Genomic DNA, 7,481 nt, shown 5'->3' with positions numbered 1-7,481 from the left:
ACTATTTATTCACACTATGCAATTGGTCACCTGAGTGACCTGGAATAGTATCTGCTCCCTGATCATGACAGAGACGTTTTAAAGCCAGAGGAAAATGCATGACCTATAACGAAAGATGAATACTACACAGTGAAGATTCTGGTTGGCAACCAGATACTCAAGTTGCCCTATGTAACAGTCTTCATTGCTAGCTGTTCAAAGTAGTAAAAAGGAACAGTTTTATTAAGTTGTATTTTAAAGTCCCTTTTGAAATATGCACATTTGACACTAGCCTCCAACAAGAATGTCACACACTTTTATAAGTTTCATGAATGTCAAATTAATCCCATGGTCACTTCAACTGGTGTTGTTTCTCTACTCACCAAGCACATGGGTATTTTCAAGAACCTGGTAACCCAAAGAGAAAAATGTCTCATTAATGCATTAAATGAAATTAATTAAAAACCATTAAAGGTTTTGCAGAGGAATGGCAGCCACCACAACCTTTAACATTACTTTGGAACTGGCTTACTTTGAACAGGAAGCTACAATTCCTCCCCAACCCCATTCTGCACACACATAAATAATGGAATTGGAATTTCAGTAAGAATGAAGGTTTGCTCCAGTATCCGTGTCCAAAATTTCACCTCCTCCATGTTATGCACCAGTTTGCTGCTGTTCTCCACTCCACAGATACTCACATGAAGATGCTGATGGTGTGCGAAGTACAGGCCACATTTTGTGATCTGTTGCATGTCTAATAACTCTTTGAAGTCAATGGGCTTGCATGCATTTCAAGGACAGCAGAATCTGGCTTATAGATTGTATAGTGCTTTGAAGTAAAAGGCATTGCAAAGGTATAAGGCAATTTTACTATTGACTATATTCATTCTTTTAAGAATTAGACCAGATAGGAGAATATATGTACATACAGAACCATATATTTCCATTTCAACTTATTAAACAATTCTATTATTTATACTTTTGTATTATTCCACATTGTTCTTGTAGAGACTATCTGTAAACAAATCTCCACAGTTTAACTGATCTAACAGTGACTATGAACATTGCATACTGTCTGGTACATATTTAGGGAAGTGATAGCAAGCATAAAGATATCTGCCAATGTCTGAGGTCACAGGAAAAAGGTGAATGCGCCATTTTCAGCTTAAAGTCTCAAGCTTGTGAATTGTGTTTACCAGATCATTGCTCAGTGTCTCTGCAAGTCTGGCTGTGCAGAAGTTGAGAAGAGGCCAGAGTGAGGATGAAGAGCAAGGTTCTAGAGACTGACTACTTATGACTTGCATACACCCTACCCACATTTGGAATCCATTTACATTTCTTCTGCAAAACCAATTATTTTAAACTCTATCATTATTATTGTTCTCCAGGTCCTTTGTAAGGCAGCAATTTGAAAAAGAAGTCAAGTAGCGTAAAGAACGTATTAATATTTCCTGTGAATAAAACTAAATACTCAAGATTTTCTGGTTTAGAAGTGCTCTTTTGTCCCTTACAACTGTCATCTGTAGAACAAAATGTGAATATTATTCAGCACTGGATAGGTCAGTAACTTTAGGAAGTTTTCTTCCTTAGTAGATTAAATAGCTCATGAGAAAACATGCCCAAATAGCATTTTTAAATGCTAGTATACATTATAAGAATGGCTATTAGCAAGTAAATGAGCTCCTTCATTCTGCAGCTTTTACCACAGAATTAAGTGAGCCATGATGGTAGCACAAGTGAAAATTAAAACAACTGGTGACAGCTTGAGTAATTTCCATTTTGTTTCACAGAAAACAAAAGATTAAAAATCTAAAGCATGTTTCAGAGGCATGTTTAACACTAGTCTGTAGCTACTGGATATCACACGGGGAATAAGGAATTCAGTGGGCTACATATATACATATGTAGCAGGAATTTATTTCCTGGAAGAAACATGCTGGAGGCTTACGGAGTGGTGGAAATCTCTTCTGTTGTTATTGATTTACTGCATGTGGTAATCCATTACTTACCAATGTGTAGGCAGAGTGTGCTGCATTAGAATCCTTGGGCTCTGTGATCTTTTCAGGTTATATTTGCCTTTTGCTATTATCGGACAAATGCCTGGGGGGTTGCCTTTCTATAAAACAAAGAACATGAGGCTAAAGGTCAGCCTCACCATAAAACTACGGTAATAGTTTATGAATGGGGGGTGTCCTTTTTTATGTTCAGTATGAACCCTTGTTCAACATATGACAAACTCACTTGGGTAACAATGCCCTTTGCAGTCAGTCAATTTCATCTCTCTGTTAAAAGAAAGGTTGTTTTTTCATCTTTCAGTTAAACCCATTAAAGACTGTTATGTTTTTGCTTTTCTCTTTAGGCATCATGATTTTATTCCTGATTCCTCAGGGTTTCCTATTATTTTAGTTATTAAATTCATGCTATCAAACAAATACTGTCATTTGGAGCATCTCTCTCTTTTTATCAAAGTGCCTTACCTTACGCTCAGTAATACTATGCCTTCAGTGTTGTTTTTCCATTTTCCCAGATGCCAGTCACATTTAATTGTTTTTAAAGCTATCATTGACAACGTTAGGTAGGTGGTATTAATATTCTAATACAAATTATTCTCTCAAAAAATCTATTAGGTTCAAGAATTACATTTACTGCACCAGACAAATTGGTTATGAGTATAATTGATGGGTCTTTTATCCTCAAGAATGGCATGCAAAGTTTTCCCAGCAGTCCAGACTCTAATCTTTTAAAGAGAAATTTCTATGCCAGTCTGATTCTCTGATGTTTGAAATGTGTTTACTCTGTACTCTGTAATGATTACAAACTGGTGTCATGTATGATCACTTTGTAACTATTTGATAGTGTGTAGAAGGTGGAAAAAGGAAAGAAGGAAAGCTTGGAATGTAGTTGAAATGAAACCATAGCCTAATTGTAAGTTAGCCAATTACAAGAGGCAATCAGTCAGTGAAACAAAACAGCATTTTCACAACTGCTATTTACATTACATAATTTATGTTTGGTGTTCTATTAATTGTGTCCAGTTTCAACACAGTGCACAATTTTACACGCCATATCTCATCAGTATGAAGCAATCAAATGCCATACTTCCAGAGGAGCCAAAAGTAAGTATTCCCAGTGGCCTACAGACAAGGTCAATGTACTATACAGGTTGAACCTCTCAAGTCCAGCACATTCTGGTCCAGCAACATTCGTGATCCAGCATGATTTTAGTTAGCTGAATGTCCACTTAACATGGATATGATCAAGTTTCCCACAGTCCCATAAAGTTTGTTACAGTTACCAATACTTGCTCTCAGTGTTCTGTGTTATTATTTAGCTCTAATTTACCCCTAAATGCTCAGTAAGCAGTAGACATTTTGGTAATGCTGCTATACAATATTGACTCCCATGGTTCAGCATATTCTCTGATTGAGAACTCATCAGGTCTCAGGGATGCCAAACCAGAGAGGTTCAACCTGTCATCGTTCTCACAGAAAACAATGCTGCTTGTTATTATGGTAATGTCATCTCAGGTGGGCAGTGGCTCTAAACTGGTGTATGGGAGGAGCCATCACTTGTCAGAATGTGTGCCTCCAGTATAAGCTTAAAGAACTTTGGCAGATCCAACTGAGGAAGCTATTTTATAATTTATTTGGCCTGGGGATATGGATTTCAGCTCCAAGAGGCTTTAGTTTTATTTGCTGATAGTTTAATAATTTTGTTAGCATATTAAGAAGTCCCCTTTCCTACACTCTCATTTTAAAAGTTTTACAGTCCAATAATCACATTATTACAATCAATGGAAAAGTGTTATAGTGAATGTAAATATTTTTATATATGTCACTTCCTTTACCAAAAAAAAATGCGGTTAAAAATAGAATTCAAAGCCTAAAAGTATAGTCAACCCTTCCTACCATTTGACCTGGCATACATCATACACCCTATGTTATTTAAAATAAGTAATCGTATTAGTTGTTAACACGAAGCTAGTTTGTAATGTAACTATAAAGTAGCCACTTCTATCCCATAATACACAGAAGTACTTACTGTGTTTAAGTGGACCATGTGTAACCCGTCTGCCAGGTAGCACTGGCAGCAGCAAGGGCCTGTTTCAATATCTAGGGATCTTCTCCATCCATCACAGAACTGGGTAGCGCCCACACCAAGTAACCCGGGAAATTCACACAAAACACCTGGGTGCCTCTGGGAGGCAATGCTTCTCTCCCTCACAAGCACAGAGTCTGAGTGTGGAAAAGAAACTTCTAATAAAAGGATAGGGAAGTAACGTGGCATTGATTTGGGAAACCACAATAAAGTTCATAACCAAAACCATGAGTAAACGTCCCAGCTCAAGTAGGTTAGGCGATGTCCTTTTCCTCTCATGCTCTCAAATCCAGCAATGTAAGGGTGTGTCTAAACTACATGGCTCCGTCGATGGAGCCATGTAGATTAGGCTGATCGGCAGAGGGAAATGAAGCCGCGATTTAAATAATCGCGGCTTCATTTAAATTTAAATGGCTGCCGCGCTCTGCCGACCAGCTGATGATCATCTGTTTGTCGGCAGATCGGGGCAGTCTGGACGCTCCGCTGTCAACAAGGAAGCCTTTGTCGACCGACACAGGTAAACCTCGTTTGACGGAGCCATGTAGTTTAGACACACCCTGAATGTCCCCTTCACATGCCCAACCCTTTTCTGCACCCTGCTCAGTCACTGTCCTTGATCAGGGCAGACCAGAGTTCAGAGGTGATCTGCAGAGGTCACCTCCCACCCTGAGTGTGGGGATGGGTAGGAGGCATCTCATCCACTCCACTGCTGACCTGCCATCCACCTGCTCACTACTCTCTGGTGCCTCTCTGCTGGCCATTCATCGTCCCTTGCTGCCATCACTCTACCTGCTGCTCCTCACACCTCTCCATCACCACCCTGCTGGCTGCTCATTGCATCTTCCATTGGCTTCTGGTGGATTTGTTCTGGGCCAAACCTAATTCTTTCAGCTCTCAGTGATTTCAGCTCTTAGCCCAAAGCACAGTCCAGTCACAGGAGATTCCAGCATTCACTGGAGTGAATTTACATACAAAAGAGACTCCATATGGAGCCTTTCTTTAACTCTGTTATTGAAACAGTGGGGAGAAACAGGTTGAACCAGTTTTACAGCTTACACCTGGAGGGCATGCAGCCTGCTGACTCTCTTCCCTCCCCAGATTCATCTATAAGACTCTGGAAAACAAGCCTCTGTCCATCCACGTGTATTTACACTGACAGGGTCTTTTCTTTGAACTGAGTTAAACACAGTCTGACTTTTCTGCATTTCCCTTACTAACTGCAAGTATTGGTGATCATATCTTATAATTTCTGCATTTAGTGTTAACACAGTTCATGATTCTAGAACAGCCAAATTGGTTACAATGGGCAAAACAATTCTAACAGTTGAATATCTAGCAGGCATAAGCAAACTGAGTGAACTGTATTTACACAACCACACCCAGGATTTCCTTCCCATTCTATCTGGCAGCATTGAATCAAACCCTGCTTACACATGTTTTTATCATTGCTAAAAAAATTAATTGAAATCTATGGTGGTTTTAATTTGAAATAAAAACTGATACCAATGAAAGAAAATAAAAAATATAGCTTTAGAATAAAATGTCAATCAGCAGAATTTACATGTTGTAGCCAATATGCTGTGCATTTTTAGCAAGAAAGTTCACATTTTGCTACAAAGATAATATATTCGTAAAAATCATGTGTATGAGCCAATTTGATTTCCCTATATCCTTTTTGGTTTTTAAATTGGTTAGAAGAGAGTGACTGTGGCGGGGTAGCCCCACCACCCCCGGAAACCGCCGTGGTCCTGTGGCAACCCGGGGGCAGAGCCGGGGCCGTACTAGGGCAGGAAGCCCCGGCCGAGCCAGGACGGGCGATAGCGGCACCCGGACGCGAGGACGCCGGGGGGGGGGGGCGGGCGCCCGTTCAGGACTGCGCCAGGGGTGACGTCACCAGCGCGCCCCGGGTGCAGGACGCAGGCCGATGATGTAGGGCAGTCCATCATCTCTCCGTGCCCAGTGGGGGATTTAAAAATGGATTCCGGGCCAGGAGAAGGGGAAGGCCTGAGGAGGAAAGGAGTGGCCCCGGCGGAGATGGACAGGGCCCGGTACTGGTGGTCCTGGGTGCAGTTTAACCTGGGGGGCCAGGGCTAGAGGTAGACTCGGGCTGGGGGGAAAGAAGCGGCCCAGGGCAGGGCCGTGGAACCCGTGAGCGGGGGAGTTTAGGGTTCCCAGACCCCCCCCCCCGTTTTGAGTGAGGACAGGCGTCCTGACTCTAGGGCCCTGGGTCGGGGTCCGGAGCGAGGGCGGGCCCGGACCCCCTTTCCCCCCCCCCAACCAGCCGGATAGGCTGCTGCGTGGCCTGGGCCTTAAGAGGCGCAACGATACCAGGCACAATCGGCATTATATTAGGACAAGAAGGGCGACCAGGGAGGAGAATTGTCAAGGGGAGGAGGTTCCCCCCCCCCTCCGCTGGGGCTTCTTACAGTGACATTAATTATTAAGAAAATACAAGCAAATAATTGAAGCAGTTGCTCAAATTTCAGCATGTAGGCAGTCCTAATGACCAGACTACATTTTGCACCATACACCAGAATCAGTGGAATTACTACAGAGTGAAGTGAGTCCGAGAGCAGACCATTTCTCATTGTGTCAGAAGTTGTCCACCCCAGCTTCTGCAGTAGCTATAGTAGGATTGTGGTTGGAAGAAAATATTCAGACAGCCAACAATTGAATGAAATCCTAACAGGCTATGACGGGTATTCTGCTTTTGTGAAATGGGACCTAGGCTACAAAAAGTGGCTTTTCACATACCAGATGGATGAGAGGTATTCCATAATACAAGGTTAACTTTAATCATATGATTAGAGATGGAATCAAATGAAAACCTTCGTTTCAAATATTCCCAACTTAGTTGAAGAGGCCCTAAAAGTTCAAAGTAAAGGGAGTAAAATACAGTGTGGCATGGATGCTATTTAAAAACAAACACACAAAAATGCAATAATAGAACATCAGGCATGTGTACCACCAAACAAAATGGAACTAGTGCAGCTGGCTGTGTTAAATGTCCAAGCAGGCCCAGTTCAGCATTACCAACTAGAAAAAGTCTTGTAATATATGAGGTTTTGTTTAAAGCACCAGATCATGGAATCATGTTATCGCTTGAATTTCAGGTTTCGTTAAAAAACCCTAAAAACTAGACATCATGGATGCAGGCAAAGTCTGAAAACCAGGAACTCTAAAAGCTCAAAAAACAGGCAGCAAATTAAAAGGCCCGGCCTTTTTAAAAGTCTAGTGATTTTTTTCATACATGGGGTTGGCAATACTGCTCATGTAAATTGGCTATATTCTAAAGCCTGTCTAAACTAAGTGCGAACAGTCTGCTAATACAATATAAAATAAAGGATCTTCTGACAAAATTGCCTCCTGAAGACATGTTTTACTCAACTACCTTCATTTAG

This window comes from Pelodiscus sinensis, chromosome 13 (genome assembly GCF_052426305.1).
Source record: "Pelodiscus sinensis isolate ZL-2025 chromosome 13, ASM5242630v1, whole genome shotgun sequence".
NCBI lineage: Eukaryota > Metazoa > Chordata > Testudines > Trionychidae > Pelodiscus > Pelodiscus sinensis.
This window is presented reverse-complemented; position numbering follows the sequence as displayed.